This window comes from Pristiophorus japonicus, chromosome 23 (genome assembly GCF_044704955.1).
Source record: "Pristiophorus japonicus isolate sPriJap1 chromosome 23, sPriJap1.hap1, whole genome shotgun sequence".
NCBI lineage: Eukaryota > Metazoa > Chordata > Chondrichthyes > Pristiophoridae > Pristiophorus > Pristiophorus japonicus.
In genome coordinates, this window is record NC_091999.1 from 41575070 (window position 1) to 41600861 (window position 25792).

General features: G+C 51.1%; 1 protein-coding gene and 1 long non-coding RNA gene across 2 annotated transcripts in view; both read left to right on the plus strand.

Annotated features, from left to right (window-relative positions):
- The window catches only part of LOC139235650 (zinc finger protein 420-like), a gene marked incomplete at its 5' end in the record, with an annotated part of 123610 nt that overhangs the window by 61388 nt on the left and 36430 nt on the right, over positions 1–25792 (plus strand). The gene's annotated exons all lie outside the window — the stretch shown is intronic.
- The window catches only part of LOC139235656 (uncharacterized), a 41671-nt gene that overhangs the window by 1978 nt on the left and 13901 nt on the right, over positions 1–25792 (plus strand). Inside the window, exon 2 of the long non-coding RNA XR_011588489.1 lies at positions 1911–2099. This is a non-coding gene — a long non-coding RNA (uncharacterized lncRNA). The remainder of the gene's footprint in view (positions 1–1910; positions 2100–25792) is intronic.

Genomic DNA, 25792 nt, shown 5'->3' on the forward strand with positions numbered 1-25792 from the left:
GGAGCAGGGAGCAACAGGGGCGGGGCTTCCTCGACGTCACAATACTTTCAATTGTCCCGCTGCAGGGCAGGGAGCATGCGTGGCGGCCATCTTACTGCAGGGAGCAGGTGCAGGATGGGGACCAGTGACATGAATACATGAGAACATCAGAAATAGGAGATGAGTCGGCCCTTTGGCCCCTCGAGCCTGCCGCCATTCAATAAGATGATGGCTGCAGCATCTGGGGTGGTTCTCCTTGGAGCAGTGAAACTCTTTTTGGAGTTCATCTGCAAAACAAAAAAACATTAAACGGTGCCACCCGACCTGGGTGACACTCCAGACATTTACAAGGCCCTTTTTTTTCCCCCTTTTTTTTTGTGTTTTTCTTTTTTTTTGTTTTTTTTTGGGCACTAAAATCACAATTTTCCCAGTGCCCCCTATAAAAGGGGAGGGGGACACTAAAAGCACCGGCAATTAAAACAAATTAAACTTTAAAACGTAAAATCAAATTAAAATTTGGTTGCCGGGCGTGATGATGCACTCCAGTCCCTCCGGTGCCCACCTCTCGCGGAAGGCCGCGAGCGTACCGGTGGACACCGCGTGCTCCATCTCCAAGGACACCCTGGACCGGATGTAAGAGCGGAAGAGAGGCAGGCAGTCAGGTTGAACGACCCCCTCGACCGCCCGCTGCCTGGACCGGCTGATGGCACCCTTGGCCGTGCCCTGGAGCAGTGAAACTCTTTTTGGAGTTCACCTGCAAAAACATAAAACATTAAACCGTGCCACTCGACCTGGGTGACACACCAGACATTTACAGGCCCTTTTTTCCTTTTTTTGGTTTTTTTTTTTGTGTTTTTCATTTTTTTTTTTGGGTGTTAAAATCACATTTTTCCAGTGCCCCCTATAAAAGGGAAGGGGACACTAAAAGCACCGGCAATGAAAACAAATTAAACTTTAAAACGTAAAATCAAATTAAAATTTAGTTGCCGGGTGTGATGATGCACTCCAGTCAGGCAGTCAGGTTGAACGACCCCCTCGACCGCCCGCTGCCTGGACCGGCTGATGGCACCCTTGGCCGTGCCCTGGAGCAGTGAAGGTGCAGGGCAGGTTTAACAGAGGTGCTCACAATCAGGAAGGCTTTAGATTGAGTCAGGGAACAGAGTGGTTCTGCTCACACAATCAGAGAATGGTTACAGCACGGAAGGCCATTCGGCCCTTCGTACCCTTGCCTACTCCCCTCCCTTTCCCCCGGCCCTGCAAATGTTTTTTTTCCAGATACTTATCCAACTTCCTTTTTTTTAGAAAGCTGTGATTGAGTCTGCCTCCACCACCCTTTCAGGCCGTGCATTCCGGATCCTAACCACTCTGCGTAAAATAGATTTTTCCGATGTGACCTTTGGTTCTTTTGCCATTCACCTTCAATCCGTCTCCGCTGGTTCTCTACCCTTCCGCCAGTGGGAACAGTATCTCTCTATCTACTTTATCCGGACCCCTCATGGTTTTGAACACCTTGATCAATTCTCCTCTCAAGCTTCTCTGCTCCAAGGAGAACAACCCCAGCTTCTCTAGTCAATCCACGTAACTAAAGTCCCTCATCTCGTGAATCATTCTTGTCAATCTTTTCTGCATCCTCTCTAAGGCCATCACATCCTAATGTGCGGTGCCCAGAATTGGACACAATGCTCCAGTTGAGGCCGAACCAATGTTTGAACACGTTCATCATAACCTCCTTGCTTTTGTACTCTGTGATGCCCAGGATCCTGTAAATTTTTTTAACTGTTTTCTCAACCTGTCCTGCCACCTTCAGCGATTTGTGCACATATACCCGCAGGTCTCACTGTTCATGCACCCCCGTTAGGATTGTACCCTTTACTTTATATTGCCTCCTTGTTTATTTAATCACGCTTTTCGTATTTTATTTCTTTTCTTAGATTCACGGCCTCATTTTATTTCTTCCTCTGAGCCCCTCAACTTAATGTGTCAGCGTAATGTTGGTGAGTGGTGATTGATTGCCCCGGGAACCAACAGGAAGAGAGGTCAGAGGCCGGAGAACCCAGGGAGCAGCGTGTTCTGCAACCAATCGCGGTGCTTGAGGGGTGGATCCTGAGTCAGCCTGTCAGGTGAGTCTGTGTGAATCCCTGTTAAACAATTCATCTTTTAAAAGTTAAATCGAGATTTCTTTTGTCAACAAAACAGTTTAACATTTGTCAGTATTTTATTTCTATTTATGAGTTCCTATTATGAGTTTCAGACACTTCAGTGCCAAGTGGACCAGGTATTTAAAGGTCATTCATTTCCCCTTTTCCATCTCGCTGTTAGTTTAAGGGACAGAGATTGGTTCCCTCTCATTATGCATTTGTAGTAGTTAAAGTAACATCCTTCCTGTTGGTAGTGAATTACATTCTGTGCTGGGCGAGATGGCTGGTGGCATCAGCCTTTAAAATACACCTTCTCTTGTTCAAATCTCTCCAGGGTCTCGCCCTTCCCTATCTCTGTAACCTCCTCCAGCCCACCAACCCTCTTAAAGTTTGTTTTCTTTGGAACAGAGGAGGCTGAGGGGAGACCTTAATGAGGTGTGTAAAATTATGAGGGGCCTGGATAGAGTGCTATCAGTGGGACAGCATTTTGGTGCTAGTGATCGTAATTCAGTTAGATTTAGGGTAGTTATAGAAAAGGACAAAGGCAGACCAGGAATAAAAGTTCTCAATTTGGGAAATGTCAATTTTACTAAGCTGGTATGTGATTTAGCCAAAGTGGACTGGAAACAGTGACTTGAAATGGTGAGAGATTGGGAAATGTTGGTGTTTAGAGGGACCTTGGTGTCCTTGTACATGAATCACTGAAAGTTAATATGCAGGCACAGCAAGCAATGAAGAAACCAAATGGTACGTGATAGCCACGTGATAGTCAGAGTAGGAATCGCAGGATAGCGCAGATGAATACATGGCTTGAGCAGTGGTGCAACAGGGAGGGATTCAAATTCCTGGGGCATTGGAACCGGTTCTGGGGGAGGTGGGACCAGTACAAACCGGACGGTCTGCACCTGGGCAGGACCGGAACCAATGTCCTAGGGGGAGTGTTTGCTAGTGCTGTTGGGGAGGATTTAAACTGATATGGCAGGGGGATGGGAACCAATGCAGGGAGACAGAGGGAAACAAAAAGGAGGCAAAAGCAAAAGACAGAAAGGAGATGAGGAAAAGTGGAGGGCAGAGAAACCCAAGGCAAAGAACAAAAAGGGCCACTGTACAGCAAAATTCTAAAAGGACAAAGGGTGTTAAAAGAACAAGCCTGAAGGCTTTGTGTCTTAATGCAAGGAGTATCCGCAATAAAGTGGATGAATTAACTGTGCAAATAGATGTTAACAAATATGATGTGATTGGGATTACGGAGACGTGGCTCCAGGATGATCAGGGCTGGGAACTCAACATCCAGGGGTATTCAACATTCAGGAAAGATAGAATAAAAGGAAAAGGAGGTGGGGTAGCATTGCTGGTTAAGGAGCAAATTAAGGCAATAGTTCGGAAGGACATTAGCTTGGATGATGTGGAATCTATATGGGTCGAGCTGCAGAATACCAAAGGACAAAAAACGTTAGTGGGAGTTGTGTACAGACCTCCAAACAGTAGTAGTGATGTTGGGGAGGGCATCAAACATGAAATTAGGGGTGCGTGCAATAAAGGTGCAGCAGTTGTAATGGGTGACTTTAATATGCACATAGATTGGGTTAACCAAACTGGAAGCAATACGGTAGAGGAGGATTTCCTGGAATGCATAAGGGATGGTTTTTTAGACCAATATGTCGAGGAACCAACTAGGAGGGAGGCCATCTTAGACTGGGTGTTGTGTAATGAGAGAGGATTAATTAGCAATCTCGTTGTGCGAGGCCCCTTGGGGAAGAGTGACCATAATATGGTGGAATTCTGCATTAGGATGGAGAATGAAACAGTTAATTCAGAGACCATGGTCCAGAACTTAAAGAAGGGTAACTTTGAAGGTATGAGGCGTGAATTGGCTAGGATAGATTGGCGAATGATACTGAAGGGGTTGACTGTGGATGGGCAATGGCAGACATTTAGAGACCGCATGAATGAACTACAACAATTGTACATTCCTGTCTGTCGTAAAAATAAAAAAGGGAAGGTGGCTCAACCGTGGCTATCTAGGGAAATCAGGGATAGCATTAAAGCCAAGGAAGTGGCATACAAATTGGCCAGAAAAAGCAGAGAACCCGGGGACTGGGAGAAATTTAGAACTCAGCAGAGGAGGACAAAGGGTTTGATTAGGGCAGGGAAAATGGAGTACGAGAAGAAGCTTGCAGGGAACATTAAGACGGATTGCAAAAGTTTCTATCGATATGTAAAGAGAAAAAGGTTAGTAAAGACAAACGTAGGTCCCCTGCAGTCAGAATCAGGGGAAGTCATAACGGGGAACAAAGAAATGGCGGACCAATTGAACAAGTACTTTGGTTCGGTATTCACTGAGGAGGACACAAACAACCTTCCGGATATAAAAGGGGTCGGAGGGTCTAGTAAGGAGGAGGAACTGAGGGAAATCCTTATTAGTCGGGAAATTGTGTTGGGGAAATTGATGGGATTGAGGGCCGATAAATCCCCAGGGCCTGATGGACTGCATCCCAGAGTACTTAAGGAGGTGGCCTTGGAAATAGTGGATGCATTGACAGTCATTTTCCAACATTCCATTGACTCTGGATCAGTTCCTATGGAGTGGAGGGTAGCCAATGTAACCCCACTTTTTAAAAAAGGAGGGAGAGAGAAAACAGGGAATTACAGACCGGTCAGCCTGACATCGGTAGTGAGTAAAATGATGGAATCAATTCTTAAGGATGTCATCGCAGTGCATTTGGAAAGAGGTAATATGAAAGGTCCAAGTCAGCATGGATTTGTGAAAGGGAAATCATGCTTGACAAATCTTCTGGAATTTTTTGAGGATGTTTCCAGTAGAGTGGACAAGGGAGAACCAGTCGATGTGGTATATTTGGACTTTCAGAAGGCTTTCGACAAGGTCCCACACAAGAGATTAATGTGCAAAGTTAAAGCACATGGGATTGGGGGAAGTGTGCTGACATGGATTGAGAACTGGTTGTCAGACAGGAAGCAAAGAGTAGGAGTAAATGGGGACTTTTCAGAATGGCAGGCAGTGACTAGTGGGGTACCGCAAGGTTCTGTGCTGGGGCCCCAGCTGTTTACACTGTACATTAATGATTTAGACGAGGGGATTAAATGTAGTATCTCCAAATTTGCGGATGACACTAAGTTGGGTGGCAGTGTGAGCTGCAAGGAGGATTCTATGAGGCTGCAGAGCGACTTGGATAGGTTAGGTGAGTGGGCAAATGCATGGCAGATGAAGTATAATGTGGATAAATGTGAGGTTGTCCACTTTGGTGGTAAAAACAGAGAGACAGACTATTATCTGAATGGTGACAGATTAGGAAAAGGAGAGGTGCAACGAGACCTGGGTGTCATGGTACATCAGTCATTGAAGGTTGGCATGCAGGTACAGCAGGCGGTTAAGAAAGCAAATGGCATGTTGGCCTTCATAGCGAGGGGATTTGAGTACAAGGGCAGGGAGGTGTTGCTACAATTGTACAGGGCCTTGGTGAGGCCACACCTGGAGTATTGTGTACAGTTTTGGTCTCCTAACCTGAGGAAGGACATTCTTGCTATTGAGGGAGTGCAGCGAAGGTTCACCAGACTGATTCCCGGGATGGCGGGACTGACCTATCAAGAAAGACTGGATCAACTGGGCTTGTATTCACTGGAGTTCAGAAGAATGAGAGGGGACCTCATAGAAACGTTTAAAATTCTGACGGGGTTAGACAGGTTAGATGCAGGAAGAATGTTCCCAATGTTGGGGAAGTCCAGAACCAGGGGACACAGTCTAAGGATAAGGGGGAAGCCATTTAGGACTGAGATGAGGAGGAATTTCTTCACCCAGAGAGTGGTGAACCTGTGGAATTCTCTACCACAGAAAGTTGTTGAGGCCAATTCATTAAATATATTCAAAAAGGAGTTAGATGCAGTCCTTACAACTCGGGGGATCAAGGGGTATGGCGAGAAAGCAGGAATGGGGTACTGAAGTTGCATGTTCAGCCATGAACTCATTGAATGGCGGTGCAGGCTAGAAGGGCCGAATGGCCTACTCCTGCACCTATTTTCTATGTTTCTATGTTTCTCTGTATGTCGGCCTTTGTTACACGAGGATTTGAGGATTAGAGTAAACATAAGAAATAGGAACAGGAGTAGGCCGTACGGCCCCTCGAGCCTGCTCCGCCATTCAATAAGATCATGGCTGATCTGATCATGTATTCAGCTCCACTTACCCGCCCATTCCCCATAACCTCTTATCGTTTTAGAAACTGTCTATATCTGTCTCAAATTTATTTCATGTCCCAGCTTCCACAGCTCTCTGAGGCAGCGAGTTCCACAGATTTCCAACCCTCAGAGAAGAAATTCCTCCTCATTTCTGCTTTAAATGGATGGCCCCTTATTCTAAAATCATGCCCTCTAGTTCGAGTCTCCCCCATCAGTGGAAACATCCTCTCTGCATCCACCTTGTCAAGCACCCTCATAATCTTATACATTTCGATAAGATCACCTCTCATTCTTCTGAATTCCAATAAGTAGAGACCCAAACTACTCAACCTTTCCTCATAAGTCAACCCCCTCATCCCCAGAATCAACCTAGTGAACCTTCTCTGAACAGGCTCCGAAACAAGTAAATCCTTTCGTAAATATGGAAATCAAAACTGCATGCAGTATTCCAGGTGTGGCCTCACCAATACCTTTATATATCTGCAGCAATACTTCCCTGCTTTTATACTCCATCCCCTTTGCAATAAAGGCCAAGATACCATTCGCCTTCCTGATCACTTGCTGTCCCTGCATACTATCCTTTTGTGTTTCATTCACAAGTGACCCCAGATCCCACTGTACTGCAGCATTTTGTAATCTTTCTCCATTTAAATAATAACTTGCTCCTAGACATCTTACTGCAATTATATCGGGCACTGGTGAGACTACACCTGGAGTATTGTGGACAGTTTTGGTTGCTTACCTAAGGAAGGATGTACAGACCATTGAGGATGGTAACGAAGGTTCACCAGACTGAATCCTGGGATGGGGGGATTGTCCAGTGAGCAGAGATTGAGTTGACCAGGCCGATATTCTCTACAGCTTAGAAGAATGAGAGGTGATCTCATTGAAAGATACAAAATTCTTACAGGGCTTGACAGTGTAGCTCAGGAGTGTCAAACATACGGCCTGTGGGCAGGACACGGCCCCCCAAGCCCCTTCCTCCGGCTGCTACATGTTTTAATTTATATGACCCCTCCCCCCCCCACCCCCGATCTTTCGCTTGCTGACTGGAACACAACCTGAATTTGTCGGCCGTCACGGAACAGGAGGAGGGCGGCGGAGGCACGGGGAAGGTCAGTCGGTGTCCACGGGGAGCAATTCTGGGACAACGAGGGCACTCACACGGACTGTCAATGGGAGATAAGCTTTGAGTGAGGCAGTGAGTAGATAAATACCGAAAGAGAGGGGGAGGAATGTCGCTGGAACTCCCGGTGATTTAACAGATGATGGGGGTTAGTGCAGTGTAGGTAGTGAGGGGGTTGTGTTCCTGCACTTCTCCCCCCTCCTCGGCCCCAGCGAGGCGCTGATTTTAAAATTCTCAGCCATCTGTTCAAATCCCTCAATGGCTCCCCTCCCCTCCCCATCTCTGTAACCTCCTCCAGCCCCTCCCTATCCCTGTAACCTCCTCCAGCCCCTATACACCTCCCTATCTCTCTAACCCCTTCCAGCCCTACACTCCTCCCTATCTCTGTAACCTCCTTAGCCCTACAACCCTCCCTATATCTGTAAGCTCCTCCAGCCCTGCACCCCTCTCTTTCTCTCTAAACCTCCTCCAGCACCGACACCTCTCATATCTCTCTAAACCTCCTCCAGTCCCTACACACCTCCCTATCTCTGTAACCCCATCCAGCCCCTATACATCTCCCTATCTCTGTAACCTCCTCCAGCCGTACACCCCTTGCTATCTCTCTAACCTCCCCCTGCCCCTACACCCCTCCCTATCTCTGTAACCTCCTCCAGCCCCTACACTCCTCCCTATCTCTGTAACCTCCTCCAGACCCTACACCCCTCCCTATCTCTGCAATCTCCTCCAGCCCTACATCCCTCCCTATGTCTATAACCTCCTCCACTGCAACACACCTCCACATCTCTCTAACCTCCTCCAGCCCCAGCACCCGTCCCTATCGCTGTAACCTTCAGCACCTGCACAGCTCCCTATCTCTGTAACCTCCTCCAGCACTAGACCTCTCTCTACCTCTGTAAGCAACTCCAGCCCCTAAACCCCTCCCTATGTCTATAACCTCCTCCAGCCCTAAATCCCTCCCTACCTCTAATCTCCTCCAGGCCCAACACCCCTCCCTATCTCCGTAACCACCTCCAGTTCCTACAACCCTCCCTATCTCTGTAACCTCCAGCCCTGACACCCCTACTTATCTCTGTAACCTTCTCCAGCCCGACAGCCCTCCGTATCTATGGAACTTCCTTCAGCCTCTACAACCCTCCCAATCTCTGTTGTCTCCTCCAGCCCCTACACCCCTCCCTATCTCTGTAACCTCCTTCAGCACTGCACCTCTTCCTATCCATGTAACCTCCTCCAGCCCCTACACCACTCCCTATCTCTAACCTCCTCGAGCCCGCACAACGCTCCCAATCTCTGCAACCACCTCCAGCCCCGACAACCCTCCCTATCCTTGTAACAACCTCCAGCCCCTACTAGCCTCCCTATCTCTGTAAGCTCTTCAAGCCCGACACTTCTCCATATCACTCTAACCTCCTCCAGCCCTACATTCCTCCATATATCTCTAACCTCCTCCCGCCCCACATTCCTCCATATCTCTCTAACCTCCTGCAGCCCCGACACCCCTCCCTATGTCTGTAACCTCCTCCAGCCCCTACACCCATCCCTATCTCTATAACCTCCTCCAGCCCCTACACCCCTCCATATCTCTGCAACCTTCTCCAGCACCTGCTTATTTCTGTAACCTCCTCCAACCCTCCACCCCTCCTTATCTCGAACCTCCTCCAGCCCTGACCCCTTCCCTATCTCTCATTTCCTCCAGCCCCTACACCCCTCCCTTTCTCTGTAACCTGCTCCTGCCCCTACACCCCTCCCTATCTCTGTGACCTCCTCTAGACCCGATACCCGTCCCGATCTCTAACCTCCTCCAGCCCCTACACCCCTCCCTATCTCCGTAACCACCTCCAGCCCGACAACCCAACTTTCTCTGTAACCTCCTCGAGCCCCTACACCCCTCCCAATCTCTGCAACCTCCTCCAGCCCCTACAGCCTCCCTATGTCTGTAACATCCTCCAGCCCCTACACACCTCCCTATCTCTGTAACCTCCTCCAGCCCTACACTACTTCTTATCTCTGTAAGCTCCTCCATTCCCTTCACTCCTCCCTATCTCTAACCTCGTCCAGCCCCAAAACCCCTCCCTATCTCTGTAACTTCGTCCAGCACCTACACCCCTTCCTCTCTCTGTAACCTACAGCCCCTACACCCTTCCCTATATCTAACCTACAACCTCTACACCCTTCCCTATCTCTAACCTACAGCCCCTACACCTTTCCCTATCTCTGTTATCTCCTCCAGTCCTCCACCCCTCCCTATCTCCATAACCACCTCCAATACCAGAACCTTCCCTATCTCTGCAATCTCCTCCAGCCCCTTCTTATCTCTGTAAGCTCATCCAGCACTGCACACCTCCCTATCTCCGTAAAAAGCTGCAGCCCTACAACCCTCCCTATCTCTGTAACCTCCTCCAGACCCTACAAACATCTCTATCTTTAACCTCCTCCGGCCCTTAAACTCATCCTGATCTCTAAAAGCTTCTCCAGCCATAAACCCCTCCCTATCTCTGTAACCTCCAGCCCCTACATCCCTCCCTATCTCTGTAATCTCCTCCAGCCCTAAACCCCGCCCTATCTCTAACCTCCTGCAGGTCCTACACCTCTCCCTATCTCTGTAACCCCGTCTAGCACTACAATCCTCCCCTCTGTAACCTCCTCCAGCACAAGACCCCTCCTCCTCTGTAAACTCCTCCAGCTTTTACACCCTCCCTATCCCTCTAACCTCCTCCAGCACCTACACACCTCTCTATCTCTCTAACCTCCACCAGCCCGACACCCCTCCGTATCTCTCATCTTCCCCTTCCCACTGCCCCCCACTTTACAGTTGAGCCACCCATGATGCCTTGGACTTGGCTCTGTCTGTACTCCCTGAGGAACCACCAGTACAGAGAGTGAGATGCAGTGAGAGATGTCCTGCACTACCTGCCTGGTCCTCCATGTCTGTCTGGGCAGTCACTCATTCCCTCTCTGCCTGCACACTCTTATGCTGCGAGGTGACGACCCCCTGAAAGGTGCTATACACGTTGCTCTCAGCCTCGCGGATGCACTGACGCTCGCTGCTGCTCAAGCTCTCAAACCCCATGCTCAAGCATGCCTCCCCCAGCCGAAGTGCCTTACCCCAGTCCCAGTGCATGACTCCCCCAGCTGAAGTGCCTTACCCCAGTCCCAGTATATGCCTCCCCCAGCCGAAGTGCCTAACCCCAGTCCTGTTTCTCGGCACCACCTGCATGGAATGATTCGGTCTTAGAGGGGGCGGGGCTTGTCACCTGTCCATCAGAAAAGTGCAGAACAAATAGTTCCCTGCATTAATAAACCCCGGGGGGGTCACGCAGCCCGAGCGCGGGATCAGGCTCGAGAGACAACACTCCGCACCATCCGTTACACGCACACCGGGGCTCGGTCCCAGGCCCCGAATCACAGCCCGCAGGCCCCGTGTTTGCACCCCGGTTCCAGCCTGGGCTCACGCTATTGGGCAGCACAAAAGACCCAGAGTCCGGCGTAACACAAACGGAGACAGGGTCCGGCGTAACACAAACGGAGACAGGGTCCGGCGTAACACAAACGGAGACAGGGTCCGGCGTAACACAAACGGTGACAGGGTCCGGCGTAACACAAACGGAGACAGGGTCCGGCGTAACACAAACGGAGACAGGGTCCGGTGTAACACAAACGGAGACGGGGTCCGGCGTAACACAAACGGAGACAGGGTCCGGTGTAACACAAACGGAGACAGGGTTCGGCGTAACACAAACGGAGACAGGGTCCAGTGTAACACAAACAGAGACAAGGCCTAGTTTTACACTATGAACAAGTATTTAATAATTGAAACAGCGTTTTTACAATAATAACAAAGTGTGACACTATCCCCTCTAACAGAAGCCTTTAACACTTTAACAATACCAGAAACATACTCGATAGAATACAACAGAGACACGATCTACAGTTATAATAACAGAGGTGTGCACTAGAACTGGAACTGCAGGGACAGGTTATTTTCAGGTCGAGTGTAACAATTCCAGAGACAGGGTCCGGAGTAATAACAGCAAATGCATGGCCCACTGTGAGAGTAACAAAGACAGTGTTTGATCCAATAATAACAGATGCAAACTCTTGTGTAATACCGAACACAATGCTGGATCGAGTGTGATGGTCACACAGGCAGTGTGTCGTGCAACAAAACAAAGATTGGGTCTCCTCTAATAGTGTGTGCAAGTCAGGGCCTATTGTTATAACCCCATTCACCCATCCCCCTGTGCTCACTGACCTACATTGGCTCCTGGTTAAGCAACGCCTCGATTTTAAAATTCTAATCTTTGGTTTCAAACTCACCATGGCCCCGCCCTATCTCTAACCTTTTATGTGGCACATTGTCAAATGCCTTCTGGAAATTCAAATACACCACATCCATTGGTTCCCCTTTATCCACCCTGTTCGTTACATCCCCATATAACTCAAGCAAATTTGTCAAACATGACTTCCCCTTCATAAATCCATGCTGACTCTGCCTGACTGAATTTTGCTTTTCCAAATGTCCTGCAACTGCTATTTTAATAATGGACTCCAACATTTTCCCAACCACAGATGTTAGACTAACTGGTCTATAGTTTCCTGCTTTTTGTCTGCCTTCTGCTTTAAAAAGGGGGCGTTACATACGCAATTTTCCAATCTGCTGGGACCTCCCCAGAATCCAGGGAATTTTGGTAAATTACAACCACTGCATCCACAATCCCCGCCGCTACTTCTCTGAAGACCCTAGGATGTAATCCATCAGGTCCAGGGGATTTATCTGTCTTCAGTCCCATTATCTTACTGAGTACCACCTCCTTAGTGATTGTAATTGTGTTACGTTCCTCCCCCACCCTACAGCCCCTTGACTGTCCACTATCGGAATATTGTTAGTTTCCTCTACCCATGTCATTGGTCCCGATGTGGACCACAACCTCCAGCTGTTCACCCTCTCCCCCCAGAATGCCCTGCAGCTGCTCAGTGACATCCTTGACTCTGGCACCAGGGAGGCAACATACCATCCTGGAGTCACGTCTGTGGCCGCAGAGACACCTGTCTGCTCCCCGACTATTGAATCCCCTATCACTATAGATCTTCCATTCTTCTTCCTCCCCCCCGTGCAGCTGAGACACCCATGGTGCCGTGGATTTGGCTCTGGCTGCACTCCCCAGAGCCACCATCCCCCTCACCAGTACACAGAACAGAGAACCGGTTGGAGAACGAGATGGACTCAGGGGACTCCTGCACTACCTGCCTAGTCCTCCTCTTCTGTCCAGGGGTCACCCAATCCCTATCTGCCTGCACATTCTTAAGCTGCAGGGTGACCACCTCTAGAAACGTGAGATCCCCGTAGCTCTCAATCTCATGGATGCATCGGAGTGACTCCAGCCGCCGCTCAAGCTCCAAAACGCGGAGCTGGAGTTGGTGCAGCTGGAGACACCTCCTGCACATGTGGTCGTCCCGGCTGTGCGAAGCTTCCAGGATTTCCCACATGCCACAGGATGTGTAATCCACGGGACTGAGCTGTCCTGTCATCCCTCCAGTTACACTCGCAACTATCAAGTAGTAGTGATGTTGGGGAGGGCATCAAACATGAAATTAGGGGTGCAGCAGTTATAATGGGTGACTTTAATATGCACATAGATTGGGCTAAACAAACTGGAAGCAATACGGTGGAGGAGGATTTCCTGGAGTGCATAAGGGATGGTTTTTCAGACCAATATGTCGAGGAACCAACTAGGGGGGAGGCCATCTTAGACTGGGTGTTATGTAATGAGAGAGGATTAATTAGCAATCTCGTTGTGCGAGGCCCCTTGGGGAAGAATGACCATAATATGGTGGAATTCTGCATTGGGATGGAGAATGAAACAGTTAATTCAGAGACCATGGTCCAGAACTTAAAGAAGGCTAACTTTGAAGGTATGAGGCGTGAATTGGCTGGGATGGATTGGCAAATGATACTTAAGGGGTTGACTGTGGATGGGCAATGGCAGACATTTAGAGACCGCATGGATGAACGACAACAATTGTACATTCCTGTTTGGCATAAAAATAAAAAAGGGAAGGTGGCTCAACCGTGGCTATCAAGGGAAATCAGGGATAGTATTAAAGCCAAGGAAGTGGCATACAAATTGGCCAGAAATAGCAGCGAACCCGGGGACTGGGAGAAATTTAGAACTCAGCAGAGGAGGACAAGGGGTTTGATTAGGGCAGGGAAAATGGAGTATGAGAAGAAGCTTGCAGGGAACATTAAGACGGATTGCAAAAGTTTCTATAGATATGTAAAGAGAAAAAGGTTAGTAAAGACAAACGTAGGTCCCCTGCAGTCAGAATCAGGGGAAGTCATAACGGGGAACAAAGAAATGGCGGACCAATTGAACAAGTACTTTGGTTCGGTATTCACGAAGGAGGACACGAACAACCTTCCGGTTATAAAAGGGGTCGGGGGGTTTAGTAAGGAGGAGGAACTGAGGGAAATCCTTATTAGCCGGGAAATTGTGTTGGGGAAATTGATGGGATTGAAGGCAGATAAATCCCCAGGGCCTGATGGACTGCATCCCAGAGTACTTAAGGAGGTGGCCTTGGAAATAGTGGATGCGTTGACAGTCATTTTCCAACATTCCATTGCCTCTGGATCAGTTCCTATGGAGTGGAGGGTAGCCAATGTAACCCCACTTTTTAAAAAAGGAGGGAGAGAGAAAACAGGGAATTATAGACCGGTCAGCCTGACATCGGTCATGGGTAAAATGATGGAATCAATTATTAAGGATGTCATCGCAGTGCATTTGGAAAGAGGTGACATGATAGGTCCAAGTCAGCATGGATTTGTGAAAGGGAAATCATGCTTGACAAATCTTCTGGAATTTTTTGAGGATGTTTCCAGTAGAGTGGACAAGGGAGAACCAGTTGATGTGGTATATTTGGACTTTCAGATGGCGTTCGACAAGGTCCCACACAAGAGATTGATGTGCAAAGTTAGAGCACATGGGATTGGGGGTAGTGTACTGACATGGATTGAGAACTGGTTGTCAGACAGGAAGCAAAGTGTAGGAGTAAATGGGTACTCTTCAGAATGGCAGGCAGTGACTAGTGGGGTACAGCAAGGTTCTGTGCTGGGGCCCCAGCTGTTTACACTGTACATTAATGATTTAGATGAGGGGATTAAATGTAGTATATCCAAATTTGTGGATGACACTAAGTTGGGTGGCAGTGTGAGCTGCGAGGAGGATGCTGTGAGGCTGCAGAACGACTTGGATAGGTTAGGTGAGTGGGCAAATGCATGGCAGATGAAGTATAATGTGGATAAATGTGAGGTTATCCACTTTGGTGGTAAAAACAGAGAGACAGACTATTATCTGAATGGTGACAGATTAGGAAAAGGGGAGGTACAAAGAGACCTGGGTGTCATGGTACATCAGTCATTGAAGGTTGGCATGCAGGTACAGCAGGCGGTTAAGAAAGCAAATGGCATGTTGGCCTTCATAGCAAGGGGATTTGAGTACAAGGGCAGGGAGGTGTTGCTACAGTTGTACAGGGCATTGGTGAGGCCACACCTGGAGTATTGTGTACAGTTTTGGTCTCCTAACCTGAGGAAGGACATTCTTGCTATTGAGGGAGTGCAGCGAAGGTTCACCAGACTGATTCCCGGGATGGCGGGACTGACCTATCAAGAAAGACTGGATCAACTGGGCTTGTATTCACTGGAGTTCAGAAGAATGAGAGGGGACCTCATAGAAAGATTTAAAATTCTGACGGGGTTAGACAGGTTAGATGCAGGAAGAATGTTCCCAATGTTGGGGAAGTCCAGAACCAGAGGTCACAGTCTAAGGATAAGGGGTAAGCCATTTAGGACCGAGATGCGGAGGAACTTCTTCACCCAGAGAGTGGTGAACCTGTGGAATTCTCTACCACAGAAAGTTGTTGAGGCCAATTCACTAAATATATTCAAAAAGAAGTTAGAATAGGTCCTTACTACTATGGGGATCAAGGGGTATGGTGAGAAAGCAGGAATGGGGTACTGAAGTTGAATGTTCAGCCAATAACTCATTGAATGGCGGTGCAGGCTAGAAGGGCCGAATGGCCTGCTCCTGCACCTATTTTCTATGTTTCTATGTTTCTAAACTCTACACCTTAGAGAAATACACCCAGCAACTACTCGGCAATCCGCTGATTTAATTAACTGGCTCTCCTTCGATAATAAAGTTCACATATATTTACTGGCAGATCCGACTTCCAACAATGCCAAAGGTTTCCTATTGAAAAGCAAAAGAAAAAGATTTACCAATCCACCAGCCAATCACTGACCCGCTGGGCTGTGACCCTGCACCAGCAGGTTCCTCCCAGACCGCCGCTCCTCCCGGAACGCCCCTCCACCCCCCTCGGATCGCACCCCCCCTCCTCCCGGACAGCCCCTCCCCCTCCCGGACCTCCCCTCCTCCCGGACCGCCCCTCCTCCCCTCTCCCCCACTCCTCCCGGAACGCCCCCCTCCTCCCGGAATGCACCGCCTCCCCCTCGGATCGCCTCCCCCCCGGATCGCCCACCCCCTCCTCCCTGACCGCCCCTCCCCCTCCTCCCGGACGGCCCCACCCCTCCCCCTCCTCCCGGACCGCTCCCCCTCCTCCCGGACCGCCCCTCCCCTCCCCCTCCTCCCGGACCGCCAAGCCCCACCCCTCCCCCTCCTCATGGACTGATCCTCACGCCCACCCCACCCCCGGACCCTCACGTCCCCCCCGGACCCTGATGCCTCCCCCAGAACTTCACGCCCCACCCCAGACCCTTACGCCCCCCCCCCCACGCCCAGACACTCAGGCCCCCCCACCCGCATACCGTCACGCCCCCCAGACCCTCACGCCCTCCCCAGACCCTCACGCCTTCCCCAGACCCTCACGCCGTCCCCAGACCCTCACGCCCTCCCCAGACCCTCACGCCCTCCCCAGACCCTCACGCCCTCCCCAGACCCTCGCGCCCTCCCCAGAACCTCGCGCCCTCCCCAGACCCTCGCGCCCTCCCCAGACCCTCGCGCCCTCCCCAGACCCTCGCGCCCTCCCCAGACCCTCGCGCCCTCCCCAGACCCTCGCGCCCTCCCCAGACCCTCGCGCCCTCCCCAGACCCTCGCGCCCTCCCCAGACCCTCGCGCCCTCCCCAGACCCTCGCGCCCTCCCCAGACCCTCGCGCCCTCCCCAGACCCTCGCGCCCTCCCCAGACCCTCGCGCCCTCCCCAGACCCTCGCGCCCTCCCCAGACCCTCGCGCCCTCCCCAGACCCTCGCGCCCTCCCCAGACCCTCGCGCCCTCCCCAGACCCTCGCGCCCTCCCCAGACCCTCGCGCCCTCCCCAGACCCTCGCGCCCTCCCCAGACCCTCGCGCCCTCCCCAGACCCTCGCGCCCTCCCCAGACCCTCGCGCCCTCCCCAGACCCTCGCGCCCTCCCCAGACCCTCGCGCCCTCCCCAGACCCTCGCGCCCTCCCCAGACCCTCGCGCCCTCCCCAGACCCTCGCGCCCTCCCCAGACCCTCGCGCCCTCCCCAGACCCTCGCGCCCTCCCCAGACCCTCGCGCCCTCCCCAGACCCTCGCGCCCTCCCCAGACCCTCGCGCCCTCCCCAGACCCTCGCGCCCTCCCCAGACCCTCGCGCCCTCCCCAGACCCTCGCGCCCTCCCCAGACCCTCGCGCCCTCCCCAGACCCTCGCGCCCTCCCCAGACCCTCGCGCCCTCCCCAGACCCTCGCGCCCTCCCCAGACCCTCGCGCCCTCCCCCGACCCTCGCGCCCTCCCCGACCCTCGCGCCCTCCCCCGACCCTCGCGCCCTCCCCCGACCCTCGCGCCCTCCCCCGACCCTCGCGCCCTCCCCCGACCCTCGCGCCCTCCCCCGACCCTCGCGCCCTCCCCCGACCCTCGCGCCCTCCCCCGACCCTCGCGCCCTCCCCCGACCCTCGCGCCCTCCCCCGACCCTCGCGCCCTCCCCCGACCCTCGCGCCCTCCCCCGACCCTCGCGCCCTCCCCCGACCCTCGCGCCCTCCCCCGACCCTCGCGCCCTCCCCCGACCCTCGCGCCCTCCCCCGACCCTCGCGCCCTCCCCCGACCCTCGCGCCCTCCCCCGACCCTCGCGCCCTCCCCCGACCCTCGCGCCCTCCCCCGACCCTCGCGCCCTCCCCAGACCCTCGCGCCCTCCCCAGACCCTCGCGCCCTCCCCAGGACCCTCGCGCCCTCCCCAGGCCCTCGCGCCCTCCCCCAGGCCCTCGCGCCCTCCCCCAGGCCCTCGCGCCCTCCCCCAGGCCCTCGCGCCCTCCCCCAGGCCCTCGCGCCCCCCCACCAGGCCCTCGCGCCCCCCCACCAGGCCCTCGCGCCCCCCCACCAGGCCCTCGCGCCCCCCCACCAGGCCCTCGCGCCCCCCCACCAGGCCCTCGCGCCCCCCCACCAGGCCCTCGCGCCCCCCCACCAGGCCCTCGCGCCCCCCCACCAGGCCCTCGCGCCCCCCCACCAGGCCCTCGCGCCCCCCCACCAGGCCCTCGCGCCCCCCCACCAGGCCCTCGCGCCCCCCCACCAGGCCCTCGCGCCCCCCCACCAGGCCCTCGCGCCCCCCCACCAGGCCCTCGCGCCCCCCCACCAGGCCCTCGCGCCCCCCCACCAGGCCCTCGCGCCCCCCCACCAGGCCCTCGCGCCCCCCCACCAGGCCCTCGCGCCCCCCCACCAGGCCCTCGCGCCCCCCCACCAGGCCCTCGCGCCCCCCCACCAGGCCCTCGCGCCCCCCCACCAGGCCCTCGCGCCCCCCCACCAGGCCCTCGCGCCCCCCCACCAGGCCCTCGCGCCCCCCCACCAGGCCCTCGCGCCCCCCCACCAGGCCCTCGCGCCCCCCCACCAGGCCCTCGCGCCCCCCCACCAGGCCCTCGCGCCCCCCCACCAGGCCCTCGCGCCCCCCCACCAGGCCCTCGCGCCCCCCCACCAGGCCCTCGCGCCCCCCCACCAGGCCCTCGCGCCCCCCCACCAGGCCCTCGCGCCCCCCCACCTGGCCCTCGCGCCCCCCCCACGACGGCTCATCTCCCACCGCCCCCGCGACGGCCCCTACCCCCTCCGCCCCCCACCAGAGCCTCAACTTAATGAAAGCCTGTCGGCCGATGAGACGCTGTAAAGGTGCTGGTGAGCTGCTGGACTGTTCTGCATTTTGCCTGAACAGAAAATAACTGAACATTTATCCCAGTTTAACCTTTGCTGTTACGAAATGTTTGTATAGTTTAATGTGGCTCATGTCCTTGCTCATGGCGGCTGTAATTGTGTAGAAAGGGGATGTGTGAAGTGATGGTGTTTGTATGGAGATGTGAAACAAGGAAACGGTATCTGTGTGTGACAGTGACACAGCCTTGTGGTCACAGGCAGAACCATGCACCGATATCCTTGTGGTTATGGTTTGAGCAGGGTCAGATCAGGAATGTAGCAAACAAGTTCAGTATAAATATCGCCAGTGTATCCGCAGCTTGTTAGACACACCTGGGGAGAGGAGCCCTGGGAACCCACTCCATTATCCCTGTTTTCCGGATCCAGTAACTATACTGTCTGTATGTTTGCAGTGCTGTTAATAACATCAGTAAAAGTCAGTCTGGTGTTCTGAGCTTGATTATCCGGTGTTTGAAACCACGACACTCAATATTTAGATTCAACAGGATGAACTAGTGATTACATCACGACCCAATACTCCAGCTCTATATTCACAGGAAAAAGTTGGTCATCTAACTCCTCAAGTTGGCAGAATAGAGAAAGATACTGACTCTCAGAACATCTCGAATCTGTTGTAAATATCGTTCAAATCCTGACCGGTTCCAATTGTCAGTTTCCATTACAGTGAAGGCAATTCAAGACATAAGAGGGGCTGGGAGTAGGGGTGAAGGAGGGTTTGGGGTGAGGGGGGTTGGAGAGTAGGGGTGAAGGAGGGGTTGGGGTGAGGGGTTTTGAGGAGGAGATGTAATGTGGGAAATGCAGCAGCCTATTTGTGCACAGCAGGATCCCACAAACATGTAATGATGACAAGATGATCCGTTCTAAGTGATGTAAGTTGAGGGATACACATTGCCCAGGACACCGGGATGAACTCCGCCTGTTATTCCTCTGAATTGTGGCCGTGGGATCTTTTACATCCAACTTAAAATCTAGACAGGGCATTGGTTTAATGTCTCATATGAAAGACGGCACTTCTGACAGTGCAGCACTCCCTCTGTACTGACACCTGGAGTCTGGGCCTAGATGATGTGCTCGGGCTCTGGATTGGGAATTGAACCCTCACTCGGCCGAGAGTGCTACCACTCAGCCAAGGCTGACAGGGTCTGTTCCCTGTTCCCGTTACACGAGACCGTGCCGGTGTTATTACACTGACCCACACATTCATACTGCAGTGGGCCTTGACTCTGTTATCAGACATTCGGCAAAGCATTTGTTACAACAAGAAAACAACCAGAACTTACATTAATATAGCGCCTTTAATGCAATGAAACATCTCACGGCGCTTAACACGATCGATATCAATAAGAAAACATTTTTGACACAGAGCCACAGAGAAAGATATCAGGACAGATTCCCAAAAGGTTGATTGAAGAGGTAGTTTTTAAAAAGAACCTTGAAAGAGGAGGTGGAGGTTTAGGGGGGAATTCCAGAGCTTAGAGCTTCAGCAGCTGAAGACACGGCAACCAATGGTGGGGTGATTAAAATCAGGGATGGGCAAGGACAGATTTGGAGGAGTGCAGAAACTCGGAGGGTGGTGGGGCTGTAAGAGTTTACAGAGATAGGGAGGGGCGAGGCCAGGGAGAGTTTTGAAACCAAAGATTAGAATTTTAAAATCGAGGCGTTGTTTAGCCGGGAGCCAATGTAGGTCAGTGAGCACAGGGGGATGGGTGAATGAGGTTATAGCAATAGGCCCTGACTTGCACACACTATTAGAGGAGACCCAATCTTTGTTTTGTTGCACTAGACACTGCCTGTGTGATCATCACACTCGATCCAGCATTGTGTTCAGTATTACACTAGAGTCTGCCTCTGTTATTATTGGATCAAACACTGTCTTTGTTACTCTCTCAGTGGGCCATGCATTTGCTGTTATTACTCCGGACCCTGTCTCTGGAATTGTTGCACTAGACCTGAAAATAACCTGCCCCTGTAGTTCCAGTTCTAGTGCACACCTCTATTATTATAACTGTATATTGTGTCTCTGTTGTATTCTATAGAGTATATTTCTGGTATTGTTAAAGTGTTAAAGGCTTCTGTTAGTGTGACACTATCACCTCTTTCAATTAATATTGCCAAAAAATTATTCAATATTAGGACTTGTTTCTAGTGTAAAACTAGGCCGTGTGTCAGTTATTAGTGCACCAGACCCTGTCTCTGTTTATATTACACTAGACCCTATCTCTGTTTATATTACACTGCACCCTGTCCCTGTTTATATACCACTGGGCCCTGTCCCTGTTTATATACCACTGGGCCCTGTCTCTGTTTATATTTCACTGGGCCATGTCCCTGTTTATATTACACTAGACCCTGTCTCTGTTTATATTTCACTGGGCCCTGTCCCTGTTTATATTACACTGGGCCCTGTATCTGTTTATATTACACTGGGCCCTGTATCTGTTTATATTACACTAGACCCTGTCCCTGTTTATATTACACTGGGCCCTGTCTCTGTTTATATTACACTGGGCCCTGTCTCTGTTTATATTACACTAGACCCTGTCCCTGTTTATATTACATTGGGCCCTGTCTCTGTTTATATTACACTGGGCCTTGTATCTGTTTATATTACACTAGACCCTGTCCCTGTTTATATTACACTGGGCCCTGTCTCTGTTTATATTACACTGGGCCCTGTCTCTGTTTATATTACACTAGACCCTGTCCCTGTTTATATTACATTGGGCCCTGTCTCTGTTTATATTACACTGGGCCCTGTCTCTGTTTATATTACACTAGGCCCTGTCTCTCTTTATATTACACTGGATCCTGTCTCTGTTTATATTACACTAGACCCTGTCTCTGTTTATATTACACTGGGCCCTGTCTCTGTTTATATTACACTGGGCCCTGTTTCTGTTTATATTACACTAGGCCCTGTCTCTCTTTATATTACACTGGATCCTGTCTCTGTTTATATTACACTAGACCCTGTCTCTCTTTATATTACACTGGATCCTGTCTCTGTTTATATTACACTAGACCCTGTCTCTGTTTATATTACACTGGGCCCTGTCTCTGTTTATATTACACTAGGCCCTGTCTCTCTTTATATTACACTGGATCCTGTCTCTGTTTATATTACACTAGACCCTGTCCCTGTTTATATTACACTGGGCCCTGTCTCTGTTTATATTACACTGGGCCCTGTTTCTGTTTATATTACACTAGACCCTGTCTCTGTTTATATTACACTAGACCCTGTCTCTGTTTATATTACACTAGACCCTGTCTCTGTTTATATTACACTAGAGCCTGTCTCTGTTTATATTACACTAGAGCCTGTCTCTGTTTATATTACACTAGAGCCTGTCTCTGTTTATATTACACTAGAGCCTGTCTCTGTTTATATTACACGAGACCCTGTCTCTGTTTATATTACACTAGACCCTGTCTCTGTTTATATTACACTAGACCCTGTCTCTGTTTATATTACACTGGATCCTGTCTCTGTTTATATTACACTGGATCCTGTCTCTGTTTATATTACACTGGGCCCTGTCTCTGTTTATATTACATTGGGCCGTGTCTCTGTTTATATTACACTGGGCCCTGTCTCTGTTTATATTACACTACACCCTGTCTCTGTTTAAATTACACTGGGCCCTGTCTCTGTTTATATTACACTAGACCCTGTCTCTGTTTATATTACACTAGACCCTGTCTCTGTTTATATTACACTGGATCCTGTCTCTGTTTATATTACACTGGGCCCTGTCTCTGTTTATATTACACTAGACCCTGTCTCTGTTTATATTACACTAGACCCTGTCTCTGTTTATATTACACTGGATCCTGTCTCTGTTTATATTACACTAGACCCTGTCTCTGTTTATATTACACTGGATCCTGTCTCTGTTTATATTACACTGGGCCCTGTCTCTGTTTATATTACATTGGGCCGTGTCTCTGTTTATATTACACTGGGCCCTGTCTCTGTTTATATTACACTAGACCCTGGCTTGGTTTATATTACATTAGACCCTGTCTCGGTTTTACTGGGCCTTTTGTGCTGGCTCAAGAGGGTGTGGTGGGCCTGGAACCGAGGGGTGAACACGGGGCCTGCGGGCTGAGAGTCGTGGCCTGGGCCCAAGCCTGGGTGTATGTGAAGTGGATGGTGCCCGAGTGTTGTCCCTCGGGCCTGGGTCTGCACTCGGGCTGTGTAACCCCCCCAGCACCCCCGGGGTTTATTAACCCAAGGGAACTATTATTTCTGCACTTTGTGACCGACAGGCGATATGCCCCTCCCACTATCCAGCCCCTGCTCCCCCCCGAATCATTCCATGCAGGTGGTGCTGAGAAACAGGACTGGGGGAGGCATGTACTGGGACTGGTGTAAGGCACTTCAGCTGGAGGAGGCATATATTGGGACTGAGGTAAGGCACTTTGGCTGGGGGAGGCATATATTGGGACTGGGGCAAGGCACTTTGGCTGGGGGAGGCATATATTGGGACTGGTGTAAGGCACTTTGGCTGCGGGAGGCATGCATTTAAAGAGATGGATCCCTGTGAGGTGGAGCAAACATTGCAGCGTTTGGGAATGACATGGATTCATTGAGGCCAGGCAGCGGGGATTATTTCAGGGAATAACAGTGGAGTTATTTTAGTTTAAACAGATGAAACCCTGTCATTGTGGAGTACAGCCAGAGCCAAGTCCAAGGCATCATGGGTGGCTCAACTGTACGGAACAGGGGGAAGGGCAAGGTCAGGTCGGCAGTATTGAAAGGTGTTTCAATAGTTACAGGAACAGACAGGTCTTTCTGCGGCCACTGACATAACTCCAGGATGATAGGTTGTCTTCTTGGTGCCAGGTTCAAGGATGTCATTGAGAGGTTGCAGGACATTCTGAGGGGCGAGGGTGAACAGACAGATTCCTGAGGGGCTGGGGATTGTACAAGCCGGATAAGGTCAGACCTCAACAGGGCACCTATCATTATCCTCCTGGGGGTTTGCTAATGCTGTTGGGGAGGGTTTAAACTTGCTTGGCAGGGGGATGGGAACCTGAGCGTAGATTCAGAAGGGAGAGAAGCAAAGCTTGGAAATGGGAGCAGAAAATTTGTAAATGAGTTTGGAAGGCAGAGGAAACAAAGGCTAGAAAATCGACAACAAAGGAGTTTGGTCGTGCTTAATGGTGTATACTTCAATGCAAGAAGTCTAGGGGATAAGGCAGATAAGCTGAGGTGTTGTTACAGCAGTGAGGAGGGATGAGATGTTGGAAGGATCATCAAATGAGGCCATATGTGTTGAACTTATGAACAAAAGCGGGGCAATCACAATGTTGGGAGTGTACTATAAACAGTCAGAGGGAGATAGAAAAGCAAATATGGAGGAAGGTTTCTGAGAAGTCCAAAACCAATAGGGCAGCAATAGTCGGGGATTTCAACGACCACAGAATCATAGACATTTACAGCACAGAAGGAGGCCATTCGCCCCACTGTGTCTGTACCGGTCGAAAAAGAGCTATCCAGCCGAATCCCACTTTCCAGCTCTTGCTCCACAGTCTTGTGGGTTATGACACTTCCAGTGCATATCCAAGTATGTTTCAAATGTGGTGAGGGTTTCTGCCTCTACCACCCTTTCAGGCAGTGAGTTCCAGACCCCCACCACCCTCTGGGTGAAAAGTTTCTGCTCAACTCCCCTCTAATCCTTCTACCAATTACTTTAAATCTGTGCCCCCTGGTTATTGTCCCCTCTGCGGAGGGAAATAGGTCAGTTCAGAGAAGGTTCACAAGGTTGATTCCTGAGGTGAAGGGGTTGTCATATGAAGATAGATTGAGCAGGTTGGGCCTATACTCATTGGAGTTTAGAAGACTGAGAGGTGATATTGAAATGTATCAGATGCTGAGGGGGCTTGACAGGGTCGATGCAGAGAGGATGTTTCCCCTCGTGAGGGTAACTAGAACTAGGGTGCATAGTTTCAGAATAAGGGGTTGTCCATTTAAAATGGAAATGAGGAAGAATTTTTTCTCCCAGAGGGTCGTGAATCTTTGGAATTCTCTACCTGAGAGAACTGTGGAGGCTGGGTCATTGAACATATTTAAGGTGGAAATAGACAGATTTTTGATCGATAAGGGAGTCGACAGTTCATGCGAGAGTGCAGGGAAGTGGAGTTGGGACCAAGATCAGATCAGCCATGATCTTATTGAATGGCAGAGTGGGCTCGAGGGGTCCGATGGCCTACTCCTGCTATTTATTTGTCCTTATGTTGTTATGTCCTTCCTATCCACTCCATCTGGAACCACACTCGGCCTCCTCCATTCCAAAGAAAACAACACCAGCCCATCTTAACATTCTTCAGCTAAAATTCTTCAGTCCAGTCCAGGTAAATCTCATCTGTACCGTCTCCAGTACATCACATATTTCCTGCACTGTGGTGACCAGACTGTGTGAATACTCTAGCTGTGGTCTAACTAGTGTTTGACACGGTCCTAGCATAACCTCCAGAGTCTGGAACTTACTGCCTGAAAGAACAGTAGAGGCAGAAACCCTCATCGCATTTGCCAAAGTACTTGGATATGCACTGGAAGTGCCATAACCTGCAGGGCTCTGAACCAAGAGCTGGAAAGTGGGATTCGGCTGGATAGCAGTTTTTCAGCCACACAGACACAGTGGTCCAAATGGCTTCCTTCTGTGTTGTAAACTGCTATGATTCAATGTCACCAATCCCCTCCTGTCTGATATAAACCTACCCCACAGTCACTGACACCAATCTCCTCCTGTCTGATATAAACCCACCCCACAGTCACTGACACCAATCCCCTCCTGTCTGATATAAACCCACCCCACAGTCACTGAAACCAATCTCCTCCTGTCTGATATAAACCCACCCCACAGTCACTGACACCAATCTCCTCCTGTCTGATATAAACCAACCCACAGTCACTGACACCAATCTCCTCCTGTCTGATATAAACCCACCCCACAGTCACTGATCCCAATCCCCTCCTGTCTGATATAAACCCACCCCACAGTCACTGACACCAATCTCCTCCTGTCTGATATAAACCCACCCCACAGTCACTGAAACCAATCTCCTCCTGTCTGATATAAACCCACCCCACAGTCACTGACACCAATCTCCTCCTGTCTGATATAAACCCACCCCACAGTCACTGATCCCAATCCCCTCCTGTCTGATATAAACCCACCCCACAG